We start from the raw sequence: 14,347 nt of genomic DNA on the forward strand, positions 1-14,347 counted from the left end.
CTATTTAGCCAGAAGTGAAGTTGAATGACTTCTAAGAGGGTCACTCTAAGATTAGATAAGAATGTTCTAGGAATGCTCTGTGCGTGGGGTTCAATTTCACCATAGGCTGCTAAGGGCAAGGTCAGTCATTCTAAATCACCAGTGACTTTGCAGGAGAGAGATAATGCTCTCCACTCCCAGGAAGTGTTACAGAAGCAGAGCCTACAAGGGCAGGCCTACTCTGTCCTATAGTGTTGTTCTGAGAAAGAACTGACTTAATGGAAATGTCAGCCTACAGTTAGAGACACGTCCTAGAGATGTGCTCCGTCCTGCACACCCCCTGAATTGTGCTGCTCATTCTTTTCTTGATGCAGTTAAATATCCCCCATAGAAATATATATTTAATCTGACACAAGCTTCCCTTGTCTAATTCTGTTTTAAATGATCTTTTGGTAAAGGAAATTTATATGCTAAAAGGAAAATCCTCCCCAGATCCTGCTGGACCTGCCCTTAATTGCTCCCTTGAGTTGGATACGGCAGTGGCTCCCAGTCTCGCTCATTCCCTGCAGGTACATTGTGCCTTGACTCAAGCTACCTGCCCTCCACAAGGCCTCTGCACACCAAGCAGTTGAAGGTACCGAGTTAACGAGTTAACCTTAGAAGTTCTATAGCTGCTGAAGCTCTCTGCATCCTCCAGAGAAGCCAATGCTGTTTGTGAATTTGCATAACACATGGGGGAGTTTCCAGGGCATCTTCCATAAACTCGCAGGAAGTCTCCCATGTTTGAGCAGCCAATTGCATTCTCAAAATTTAGGTATTATGGCTGATAATATGATACGCTTCCTAATGACCATGAGGCACGTTGATGCTTTATCAAGAATCTCAAAACTTCAGTTTCTCCAACTTTCAAAATGGTATACTACTATCAATGTTTTCAGGAATGTTAAAAAATGTTTTGTTTGTTTGTTTTCTCTTCACTAGAGATATTTGGGCTGGGGTGCACAGACATAGAGTTTCAGCTTACTTTCATTTGGGAGAAAGAATAAGGATGGGGAGAAACCGAATGCCTTCAAAGAAGCACAAGGATATCAGAATTTATCAGCATAGAGAGATCACTGGTCCTTCTGAGACCGGACTTCAACTTATCCCAAGTTTGATTTGTTTCTCCCCTGTCTTCTCAGGAAGAACTTTTCATTGCCAGGATCTTCCCTGCAGGAAAATAAGAGCCGTGAGCACGGGAGTTGCTGGGGAGTCCCTGGAGAGGCTCTTGACTTGGGTGCCTTGGGAAAGTCTGGACACAGGACAAGACAAGAACTCATCATCCCTGCACCTGCTCCCGTTGCAAACACTCTCCCGTGTGCCCTGCGCTCCCTCTGCTGCCCGCTCAGTCCCCTGACACTTGAGATGTTTGCCCACTTCCCCGTCACTCTGTCTCCTGGCACTTTCCCTACATAATGCCTGCCTGGGTGCTCGGGTTTCAGATAGCTCAGGTGATACACTCAGCTGGGTGAGCTATCAGGGCTGCAGTGTGTTGATATGTGAAGACTGGGTTGACCCTATGACTGACATCACTAGGCTTTTGTGCCACATAATACAGGTTTGGTCTCCCAGAGCCTGATAGAGCTAGAAACTTGATCTCTGCCGCCATGAAAGTTAGATATAACACTGGGAGAAATCATTCCCAACCCACGACTGCCTTCGGCAGCTCTGCCTGCATTATCGCACTTAGAAATAGGGGGTGGCGGAATACAGGGTACGATATTCATGACCCCAAGGAGAATCCGGAAGGCTGTCACCTCCACAGGCATCTCTGATCAATATGGGAAGGATGAGGCCTACGAAGCCTGACCTCACATGTGACGTGGAGCTCTGCTGCCATGTTTTACTGCAGGTGATTCCCGTGTGCTGTGTTTGTGGAAGCAGAAGGAGGCTGGCTCTGAGTAGGGACAGCTGAGCAATGGCCCCAGAAGGGTTTTTCCTGACCCGTGTTCTGCGATTCAATCTACACTTTCATCATTTGCACGGACTGCAGACAAACAGTCCTCCCTGAAAGCCATGGGCAGCTTGGTAGAAATGCACAAGGTTGGCCTGAGGTGTGAACTACAATGAAGGACATTCCTGGGGAGGCCATTTCCCTTGGAATGTTCCACATTCTCTCTGGGCACCCCAGTCCTACCCTTTGGACAAAGGTAACCTGTGAGATGTGCAGGCTATTGGGTTAAAGTGGGAGGTAAAATGAACATTGCTGCGCATCCACTTCTCCTAAAAAACAAACAAACACTTTTTATTGGCACTTTTTCCACATATCATACAATTCAATAATTCAACCATATCAAGAAGAGTTGTATATTCTTTGCCACAATCAATTCTAGAACATTTTCTTTCCCCATAATCATTATCATGTAATATTTTTCACATTTTTGCAAAAATATGCACAACAAAACATTCACCAATTTAACGACTCCTATGTTTATAATTCAGTGCCATTGACTCTTCTTTTCATGGTGTACAACCATTGTTTTTATCCCTCTGCAAATTGTGCCACCACCTTTAAAATGAAGTCATCCTAAGCAAAAACACTTCCGCCTTCACCCATGGTAACCATAGATCAAGCTTGTTTAAATAATTTTCTTGATATAATATTCACACTTCCATAGTTAAATCACTTCTACAAAGAGTTGTATATGCAGCCTCACAATCAGCTCTGATGCTCCCTACTGCCTCCCCTCCCCCACCCACCGATCACTCCCCAGTCCCCACTCCCAATTCCAGATAAACGATGGCCTCACTAATTGTCTCTGTGCATCCACTTCTTCTGAGCTTCCAGACAGGGGACAAAAACAAAATGAAACGGAAAGAAAAATAATAATAACATAAAGATACAAATAAAAATTAATAAGTACAAAAAAGAAGAGGGGGCACCCACTTTTCTTCTCATGTCCTCCTCCTCATCTACCTCCATGATTGTGGAGTCTCATGTGTTCACTTCTCAGGTCCTAGGTAGAAGGACCCACGGTTTGTGACAAGATTCAGCTAGGTCAGTTCTCTAGGCAATCATATTCTGAGTACAGGATCTTATCACTGACTATAAGGGCATCAGAGCAAAGTGTGATGAAGAAAGCAAATGGCGCAAGGATATCAATTATCTGGGGTCTTAAAGTCTTGTCTTCAAACAAGCAGTCATCTAAGTGAGGTGTCAATAAATCCACACTGAAGAAGCACATCAGTCCATGTGATCCAAAGAGAGTGACAACAAAATCCAAAATATGAAGAAGGAAAAAGATTCAGAGCTTAAATTGCGAACATTCAATTTGTTGAAGGCTAGGTGGACAGTGGGAACTCAAAGTCCATCTGGAGACTATCTAGTCACATTAGGCCTTTGGCAGATCCCTTTGACAAGCTTTGCTATCAGACAGAGATGATTGTAAACTTGACCATGGCATAATATGATACTTGGTCAGTTGACCTACCTCTTGACCCAACCTGAATTTTCTCTAAGGTCAAATATTTCTCACTTGTTCCATGACAGAAATTTTTTCTCTGGCCTTTAACATGTTGAGGGTGGTATTTTCTTATATTCTTCTTCTTTTTGCTGTTTTATTTTGTTCTTTATTGTTTCTCTTGTTTCCACATGCGCAAAGCACATAAGGAGTAGATGCGTTGAGACAATAACTGATGCAGGGGTTTATGGGGCACGGGGGAATGGATGAGTAAGGAGAGTGAGGAGATTTGAGGGACAAACAATGAATCTGGGAGGGGAGGGAACATAAGAATTCCTTATGATGATACATGTTTATATATACATATATACACAACTATTTTTTTGCATACATATATTTTATTTTATTTATTTATTTATTTATTTTAAATTTTAACAATTTATTGGGGCTCATACAATTCTTTTCACAGTTCATATATATACATACATCAATTATACACAACTATTTTTAAAAGCAATTTAACTATGTAAGTGTATGGATATGTGAATATCATATACATAAAAAACTACATAAAAAAGGAGAAAAACTTGACCAATGGTTAGCATGGGTGAAAGAGAAACTGTTTCTTAGGGGGCATTCCATTCATATTATTGATGGATGGACAATTTAGAAAAGGATATAAATTATGGTTGTAAAACATGAAGAGTATAATCAAAGGACCTGAACTATATGTGTAATAGTGGAGAATGATTTACTGTGCATATTTTGCCAAATTAAAAATGGAACAGTATGAATAACAATGCATGCAAAGATAAAAAAAATTGAACCGATAGTGATGATGATTGTGTGCCTTCCCTCCCCCCCAGAACCATCTTTATTAATAGAATGTTTATTGTCTTCCCTCTGTCAAACCCTGAACCAATAGCTTTCCCCAGGCTGTCCGGGAAGGTGCAGGGAAAGGAACCTATTGGGCAGACAGACGTGGGACAGAGAACTATGGGTGGTGGAGACAGCTCCTTTCCACTGCATTTGCTGTAAAGAGATTTCCTTGATCTGAAGCAGTGCTATGTGGGATGCCATGCCGGTGGATGAGGCATTCTGTAAGGCCACGAATAGTAGTTTGGCAGAAGCATCAGTGCAGGGAAGGCAAATCCATATACAGAGTAGTTGTCTATTCCAGTAAGAACAAAACGCTGTCCCCTCCATGATGGAAGAGGTCCTATGTAATCAACCTGCCACCAAGTTGCTGGTTGATCTCCCCGAGGAATGGTCCCATATCTTGGACTTAATGTTGGTTTCTGTTGCTGGCAAATGGGACACTCAGCAGTGGCAGTGGCCAAGTCAGCCTTGGTGAGTGGAAGTCCATGTTGCTGTGCCCATGTATAACTTCCATCCCTGCCGCCATGTCCACTTTGTTCATGTGCCCATTGGGTGATGACAGGAGTGGCAGAGGAAAGAGGCGGACCAGTCTCCACAGCACGTGTCATCTTATCCACTTGATTATTAAAGTCCTCCTCTTCAGAGGCAATCCTTTGGTGAGCGTTCACGTGAGATACAATTAACTTTACTTTCTTGGACCATTCAGAGAGGTCTATCCACATACCTCTTCCCCACACTTCCTTGTCACCAATTTTCCAATCATGGTCCTTCCAATTCCCTGACCATCCAGCCAATCCATTAGCCACAGCCCCTGAATCAATATATAGTCTCACATCTGGCCATTTTTCCTTATATGCAAACTGAATGGCCAGGTGCACTGCTCGAAGTTCTGCCCAGTGGGAGGATTTCCCTTCACCACTGTCCTTTAGGGAGATCCCAGAAAGGGGCTGTAGTGCTGCTGCTGTCCACTTACGAGTGGCACCTGCATATTGTGCAGAGCCACCCGTAAACCAAGCATGAATTTTTTGGTCTTCACTTAAAGTATGGTAAGGAACTCCCTAGGAGGCCATAGGTGCAGACTGAGAGAAAGGAGGCAATGTGACAGGAGTGGAGACTGTGGGCATTTGGGCCACTTCTTCATGCAGCTTACTTGTTCCTTCAGGTCCTGCTTTGACCTGATCTCGTATATACCACATCCATTTAACAATGGAGTGTTGCTGCGCACGTCCAACTTTATGATTACATGGGTCAGACAATACCCAGTTCATGATAGGTAATTCAGGCCTCATGGTGACTTGGTGGCCCATGGTGAGGCATTCATTCTCCACCAAGAACCAGTAACAGGCCAACAGCTATTTTTCAAAGGGGGAATAGTTGTTTGCAGAGGATGGCAAGACTTTACTCCAAAATCCCAATGGTCTACGCTGTGATTCACCAATAGGGGTCTGCCAAAGACTCCACACTGCATCTTTATCTACAACTGACACCTCTAGCACCATTGGGTCAGCTGGATCATATGGTCCCAGTGGCAAAGCAGCTTGCACGGCAGCCTGAACTTGTTGAAGAGCCTTTTCTTGTTCAGGGCCCCACTCAAAAATGGAGGCTTTTCGTGTCACTTGATAAATAGGTCAAAGTAGAACACCCAAGTGAGGAATATGTTGCCTCCAAAATCCGAAGAGGCCCACTAGGCGTTGTGGCTCTTTTTAAGTCTTTGGGGGAGCTAAATGTAATAGCTTATCCTTCACTTTAGTAGGAATATCTCGACATGCCCCACACCACTGGACCCCTAGAAATTTTACTGATGTGGAGGGTACCTGGATCTTTGCTGGGTTAATTTCCCAACCCCTTGTATGCAGATATTGTACCAATGAATCTAGAGTCTTTGATACATCCTCCTTAGTGGGTCCAATCAGCATAATGTCATCAATATAATGGACCAGTGTGACATTTTGTGGAATAGACAGGTGGTCAAGGTCCCTTCGGACTAAATTATGGCACTGGGCAGAAGAGTTGATGTACCCCTGGGGGAGAGTTGTGAAAGTATATTGTTGCCCCTGCCAGGTGAAGGCAAACTGCTTCTGGTGGTCCTTTGAGACTGGTATTGAGAAGAAGGCATTAGCCAGATCAATAGCTGCATACCATGTACCAGGAGAAGTATTAATTTGCTCAAGCAATGTAATCACATCTGGGACAGCAGTTGCAATTGGAGTCACCACCTGGTTAAGTTTATGAAAATCCACTGTCATTCTCCAGGATCCATCTGTCTTCTTTACAGGCCAAATTGGTGAATTAAATGGGGATGTAGTAGTAATCACCACCCCTGCATCTTTCAAGTCTTTGATGGTGCCACTGATTGATCTCTGCAATCCCTCCAGGAATGCAATACTGCTTTTGGTTTACTATTTTCCTAGGTAATGGCAATTCTAATGGTGTTCACTTGGCCTTTCCTACCATGATAGCCCTTATTCCACATTTTAGGGATCCGATATGGGGGTTCTGCCAGTTACTAAGTATGTCTATTCCAATCATGCATTCTGGAACTGGGGAAATAACCACAGGATGGGTCCGGGGACCCACTAGACCCACAGTGAGGCGTACTTGAGCTAAAACTCCATTGATAACTTGACCTCCATAAGCCCCCACTCTGATTGGTGGGCCTTCAAAACATTTTGGGTCTCCTGGAATTAGTGTCAGTTCTGAGCCGGTGTCTAGTAATCCCTGAAAAGTTTGATTATTTCCTTTCTCCCAATGAACAGTCACTCTTGTGAAAGGCCGCAGGTCCCTTTGGGGAAGGCTAGAAGAAAGACTAACAGTATAAACCTTCAGTGATGTAGCAGGATCCTCCTTACAAGGGACCCGGCCTCCCCTTCATTCAAGGGGTTGTGGGTCTGTAAACTGGCTCAGGTCTGGGAATTGATTGAGCGATCATGACTGTCTATTCTGCTGTTCACCTGATCTACCATTCTTTCGCCTGTACAGATCACGTAAATATTTAGTAGGCTTCCCATCTATTTCATTCCTAGGGACACCGTGGCTAAGTAGCCAATGCCATAATTCCACACGAGACAGGTTGCTTTGATTATTATTGAAAACATGTTGTCTATTATAACCACGCCCACCCTGTCTCTGTTGATTCATTGCTGACACCTGCCCTCTACCATCACGGGGACCAATCAGCCCCATTGTGGGCAAATGTCTGAATTCGCTTAGGGCAGTGCCCACTGTTAATCCTGGTGCACATCAAATAGCAATTACAGGAGTCTTAAGAGCTGCTGGGGCCCACTTCACAAACTTGTTCCTTATGGTTGTGGTAAAGGGTATGTCCTCAGGACACCCCCTTTTTGGGTCTATGGGAATATCTTGATAGATCCAATCTAACATACCAATTTCTCTAAGCTTTTGGATGCCTTCCTCTACAGTGTACCAAGGGAGGTCAGGTACTTCAAGTTGGTCTAATCTAGGCCATCTGGCAGTCCGTGCTTCATTGAACCAACCAAATAAAGACTTAGATCCTCTCTTAGCCTGTCTCGCAGAGACATTGAAAGAGTCTGTGCTTAGGGGTCCCGTATCCAGAAACTCAGACCGGTCTAATATTACATTTCATGCACCAGTATCCCACACCCTTAGTAACCATTCCCAGGGATATTCTCCAGGCTTTTGCTTGTACGTATTTGAGAACTTGAGCAGGTCTTTGTGTGTGTAGCGCGCTTCTTCTTGGATAATCATCTCAACCTCGCCTTTAGGAGGTTTCTGAGACTTAATTTTAGTGACAGGTCTAGTGGAAATAATGGGTGGTGAGGGTGCTTCCTGGGTGCTCTGAGCAACATCTTGTGAGGCATCTTCCTCAGGTAATGCTACTGATGCAGCCCCACCTGGCATATCAACTTGAATAGTTTGACTAATCTGCTCAGGTTTTTCTAAGGGCTCAATGTCCTCTTCTTCTGGATCATCAGCCCATATGTTCCCTTCCCATGTTTCAGGGTCCCAACTTTTCCCAATTAATGCCCTTATTTTATTTCAGACACTACTCTAGATCTGCAATTCAGCTGCTGTTGTAATTCAGCCACTTTTATAATGAGACTCTGGACCTGGTTCTCAGCAATGTCTGCTCTTTTACTAGAGGAGAGAAGGCTCTCCTTTGTAGCACAGATGGAAGTTTTCAAATGTGTTAGTCTGCACTTGAGGCGTGCTTTTGAGGCTCTGAGATCATCCCTCTCCTTAATCACACTTTCCATTGTATGAAGGACCAGCCAACCAGCTTCCCTATACTTGTGATTATCACAAAACTCCTGGAAAATATCAAATATATGATTACCTAGAGCATCTCCTTTATCCAGCACGTCATCTACTTTAGGTGCTACTTTAGGTATTATCTTTGCTATTTCACACCATGGATTAGTAAGGGTAGCAGACGTATCCACGTCAAGACTAAATAGGTTGGAAAGCCAATTTAAGAAATCCATATTTATAGTTTATTTCTCTAGAAGCACTCCTGGTACCAAAACGTGTTGGACAGGGTTCTCTAGAGAGACAAACCAGATTGCTAGTAATTATATATAAATATATTTATAAAGATAGATATATAATATAAGAAATGAACCGTTAAATTATATACAGATAGATAATACAAGAAATTAACAGTTAAATTATAAATCAGTGAGACACTAGCAGTCCTTTAAGGCTTGAGAGCCACCAGGTGCCAGTCCCCTTCTGTAGAGAGAGCTGGGCTATATATATCCAGGTAGCAAACAGCAAGGCAGGTCCCCAACTGTCATCAACTGTCGGTCCCCAGCTCCAGAGATGAACATTCCAATTGTGTGCGCTTAAAGGGACCTCAACTTACAGCGACACAGTCCACAGGCTAGGCATCCCACAGGTAGTGTACCCCTTTAAACTGAGGCACAGAACAAGCAAGGTGAGACTCACCGAGCCATTTATCCCTCTGCCCTTCAGTTAATCCTACTTGTGTTTATCGGCCAGGCTGGCACAATAAACTATCACAATATCCTTTGTGGGTTTTCCTTCTCATTTTCTTCAGAGGTGTTTATAAATATAAATTGTTCCATTTAATAGTGTTCCACAAAATTCTTATATTTTATTAGGATTTTTATAAATATAGTTCTTAGAATTTAGTCTTGAGAGATTTGTCTTCAAGCTCATTGATTCAGCCATCCATTATTTCAATTTTACTATTTTTATCTTTCAGACTTATTTATTTCAACTATATTAGTGTTTCTCTTCTGGATTTGTTTTTGGAGTTCTTGAATTATTCCTAAATTTTATCCAGTTTGTTAGGTATTTAAAAATTTTTCTTCTATCTCCTTTTTTGGGCTTTGTTTTTCTGTAGCTTTTTTTTGGGAAACATTCCTAAATTTGTTTAAGCAGCTGACCATCATTCTTCTGAACTCCATCATGAGTGACTCTACTCTGGAAAATCTCCCGTGTCTGTGACTGTCTCTTCTTGCTGGTCATATGGAAATGGATTTGATAGTATTCCCTTTGCTCTTGTTGTAGCTGTGGAAAGTTCAAGTGCTGTAACTGTTGCACGTTCAAACTTATTCAGAGAAAGGACTGATAGCAAACTAAAGACGGTCCCTAACCCTCGTCAGAGCCCCAGTCTCAGGTTGGCTTCTGCAGTTGCCAGGGTGCGGAAGTGAATTACAAAAATGGTGCCTTCTAAAAATTTTGTCTTAAAAGAAGGGAGAAAAGAAAGACCGAGACATTGAAACTTCCCACCAGGGATCCATCTCTGTCCTGGTGGAGGGACTGGAGCTTTTATCTTCACCTCAGATGAAGGTCACAGCAAGACCCCAGGTCAATGTAAAGTTTCCCTCTTAAACAGGGAACTAATGCGTGGCTTGCTCATTAATAAGCTCCAGGGCTGTCTTGGAAATAGTACAGCCAGAATGCTCCTTAAAGGCAAGGTTGGCGAGACTTCGTGTACCATATTTTGGGCATGTTGTCAGAAGAGACCAGTCCTTCAAGAAGGACCTTGAGGTAGTTAGTTTATTGTGCCAACCTGGCTGATAAACACAGGTGGGATTAATTGAAGGGCAGAGAGATAAATGGTTCGGTGAGCCTTGTCTTTTTTTCCCTCTTGCTCTTTGATTATTGGACCAGTGTGTGGCTGCCTTGCTTTTTTTTTTTTTTTTGCCTCAATTTGCAAGCTACACTACCTGTGGGACACCCAACCCGTGGACTGTGTTGCTCTAGTTTGAGGTTCCTTCAAGACTTGCTTCACCACACCATTGGAATTTACATCTCTTGAGCTGGGGACTGTTGGACCCTGTCATCTGGCTGACTGTTGGTGACCTGCCTTGTTGTTTGCTGCCTGTGCCCGGATAGCCTGAATTGCTTCACAGAGGACTACCTGGTGGCCCTCAAGACTTGAAGGACTGCCAGTGTCTCACAGCTGTCTCACGGGAGTGTGTTGTACTGAGCAATTTGTACTGCTTTATAATTTAATTAACTGTTTATTTCTTAGGTTATCTATCTATCTGTATAAATATATATAAAATTATTAACATTCTGGATTTGTTTCTCTAGAGAACCCTGTCTAACACATACATCATTCTTGTTACAGGAGAAGGTCAGTGATAAAGAAGCCCCTGATGGATTGACATCAAGGCTGCAACAGTGGAATAAAAAATAAGAACAATTGAGAGGACAGCGCACACGCAGGCAGCAGTTCTTCAGTTGTACATAGGGTGTCTCTCAGTGGAAACAGACTGAATGGCCCCAAACAACAACAGCAAGAGAGATGCAGGGATTGAACTAAACACAGCCTCTCTCATGCTACGTTCAGCCAGGTTTGCCTCTTCCTGAGGGAACTCTCTCTCAGGGAACAGCGTGTGTGGATGGAGGACAGAACTCATCTCTCTCTTTCAGTCCTGAGGAAAAGAGTGCTGGGTGAGGGACTGTACAGCAGGGACTTTGTTGGACCACCTAGAAAGTGCCACTTTCTCAGACTACTTGAACAAGCTTGCGCCCCTCCAAAATGTCTGAAACTCAAAACTTACGGATTTTATTCTTCTCTGGTTTTTGATTGTTTGGTTGGTTTTTTGCAGGAGGTGTTGTTTGTTTGTTCTGAGACCTTTACTTTGAATAGGTGGTTACTGAGTGTCTGGCCATGTTTTCATAGAAGGTCTATTTTCAACTCTTTCAAAGATTCATTTTTAGCATGTATGCTCAGTGCAATCTGTGATGAGATATCTAGCTTATTTCTTAATGGATGCTAATTGTGCATGATAGTATTATGGTGCCATATATTTTAGTAGTTTCTATGTGCATCATGCTATGCTGAGAAAACAATCTAAGTTGTCCTAAGTAAGGAAGATCATGGAAATAAGATTGAAGCAAGCCTTAATAATACTCTGTAGTATGCAGATGACATAATACTGCATTCTGTAAGGTAGTAAGGCTTGGAAAACTTACTGAGTAACACCAGGGAAGGGCTATAGATAACAGCTCAATGGAAAGAAAAAACAAAATCCTCACTATGGGGCCGATACAAATTGCCATGAAAAATGGAGATAAGATTGAAGTTGTCAAGGATTTTGTCTCCCTTGGATCCACAATCAATATTCATAGAAGCTATAGAAAAATGGTGCATTTCACTGGGCAAATCTGCTGCATATGACTTCTTTGAAAGTTTTAAAAAGCAATGTCTATTTAAGGACTAATATGTACCAGGCCAAACTATTTTATTTTTAATTGTCTCATATGCCACTGAAAGAGGAAATTGAATGAGCAAGTTTAAAGGTGAAACGATATATTTTAATTATAGTGCTGGTGAGGAATCTGATAGGGTGATACACTGTCAATTGTATCTTGGAAGATGTACAGTTATAACGTTTCTCATAATGGACAATATGAAGGTTTCATCTTAAATATATTAGACATGTATCAGGAGACCAATCCATTGAAAAGGACATCGCTGATAAAACATAAGGTCGTTGAAAAAGGATGAACTTCAACAAGGTACAACATCACAGTGACTGCAACTGAGAGCTCAAACTTGACAACTGTGAGGATGAAGCAGGACCCATATGTGTTTCATTCTGCTTTATCTAAGGTTGCTATGAGATGGGCATGATTTAATAGGACTTAAACAGCAAAAGGCAATGCCAATGACAAACACTTTGCTCAATGGTGAAGTAATGAAAGTGTTTCCTTTACATATTGGAACCTGATAAGGATATTATTTAACACCACTTTTATTTAACATTCTGCTTCAAGTCAATGGCAGTTATCAATTAACAAGTGTCTAATAAAGGCACCCAAAATGGCAGCAAAGATGTAAAACTATAATTGCGGATGATTTCACTCTAAATATGGACAATCCAAGGCCCTACAAGAAAATCATTGCATCTAATTTAAATGTTCAGCAATTTCACAGGGTGTAGGTCAATATAGAAAAGTCAATTTGGATTCTGTGTACCAACAGAGAAAGCTCTGAAAAGGAAATCAAGAAAATAATACCATTCACAATAGCAGCCTACAAGATAAAATGGAATAAACCTAGCAGAGAAGCAAAAGTCTGTACAAGGAAAACTATAAAACACTACTACAAGATACCCAAAGACATAAACCAAAGAATTGGTAATGCTCTTGAATAGGGAAATTTAACTTTGTGAAAATATCAAACAGACCATAAGTGATCTATAATTATATTTATAATGCAATTTGGATCCAGTCCCAGCATCTTTCTGTAAAGACATGGAAAATTTACTCACCAAGTTGAAAAAGAAAGGAAAGAGATCTAGAATAAGAAAGGGAGGGCAATGAATGTACACATGTGCGCTACACAATTGATGTATGTATGGATTGTGTATGAGCGCCTAATAAAATGATTTAAAAAAAGAAAGGGAGGGACTGCCTCTCTATACCTAGAAGCTCTGATGGTGTAATGGATTAAACAATGGACTACTAATTGCAAGGTCTGCAGTTAAAAACTTCCAGTCACTCCTCCGGAATAAATTGATCCTGAAAATCTTATAGTCTCAGAAACTCAAAGCGGGCACTTATGCTTTGCCCTACAGGGTTTCTATGAGTCTTAAGTGACTGGATATCAGTGAGTTGGGTGTTTGGGGCCCAGCCTCTAGAGCTGTACCTGAGACAGACCCAAGGGAAGAAGGACAATCACAGTGAACCATGTGATCAAGAGGAGCATCTCCAGACTATTGTGTCTGAATCCCTAAGGCACCTTTCTCTGGAAACGTCTCCCAGAATAGACTCACTGTGTTTTGATGTTTGTAGATGTAAATCAGCCAGTTTTTAGGGAAGAGACTGGAAAGGGTTTATTTATATATAAAGCCAATGGTCATACAATATAATATGTTTCGTAAATCAAAGGCAGATGGACCACTCAAGAGAGAATTTGAAAAGTTTCCCCTTGCAAATTAATGGATTGAAACCTGAGGACACACATGGTGAAGAGCAGTCATTGTGAACTCCAATGAGGCTAACCCTACTCTCTACCCTGGTCTTTCCAGTTTTCTACCTGACCACTTTTTAGCACTTATTTCATGGAATTTATTTCTGTTTTCCTTTTGTGACAACTTTTTACCTTACTCTACTATTTCCTTTCTAAAACTTTACAACAATCTTCTACTTCTTCTTCTTCTTCTTCTTCTTCTTCTTCTTCTTCTTCTTCTTCTTCTTCTTCTTCTTCTACTACTACTACTACTACTACTACTACTACTACTACTACTTCTGCTTCGTCTTATTTTTCTCTTACATTAAGAGAAAATAGAATGGTTCCTACTGGAATTCCCCCTAAATCTGTTGTGAAAATCCAAATTTCATTTGAACAAAATAATCTAAAAAACCCAGCAGACCATTTTATTTGTGCTCCTGCCTGTGCCTGCGCTTGTGCTATTTGGCTTGAGCACACCCATTGCCCGGAATTCCCTTCAGTCCAATCCCGACCTCATGCTGCAGGGTGGTTTGTGTGGGGACTCACACTGACATCCCCTCACTGCATCCTCTTGCACAGTCACACACAGCCGGGTCCTCCTCAGGTGCAGGGAGAGCTGGTTCTTGGGTGT

The sequence above is a fragment of the Tenrec ecaudatus genome, chromosome 8 (assembly GCF_050624435.1).
Source record: "Tenrec ecaudatus isolate mTenEca1 chromosome 8, mTenEca1.hap1, whole genome shotgun sequence".
NCBI classification, from domain to species: domain Eukaryota; kingdom Metazoa; phylum Chordata; class Mammalia; order Afrosoricida; family Tenrecidae; genus Tenrec; species Tenrec ecaudatus.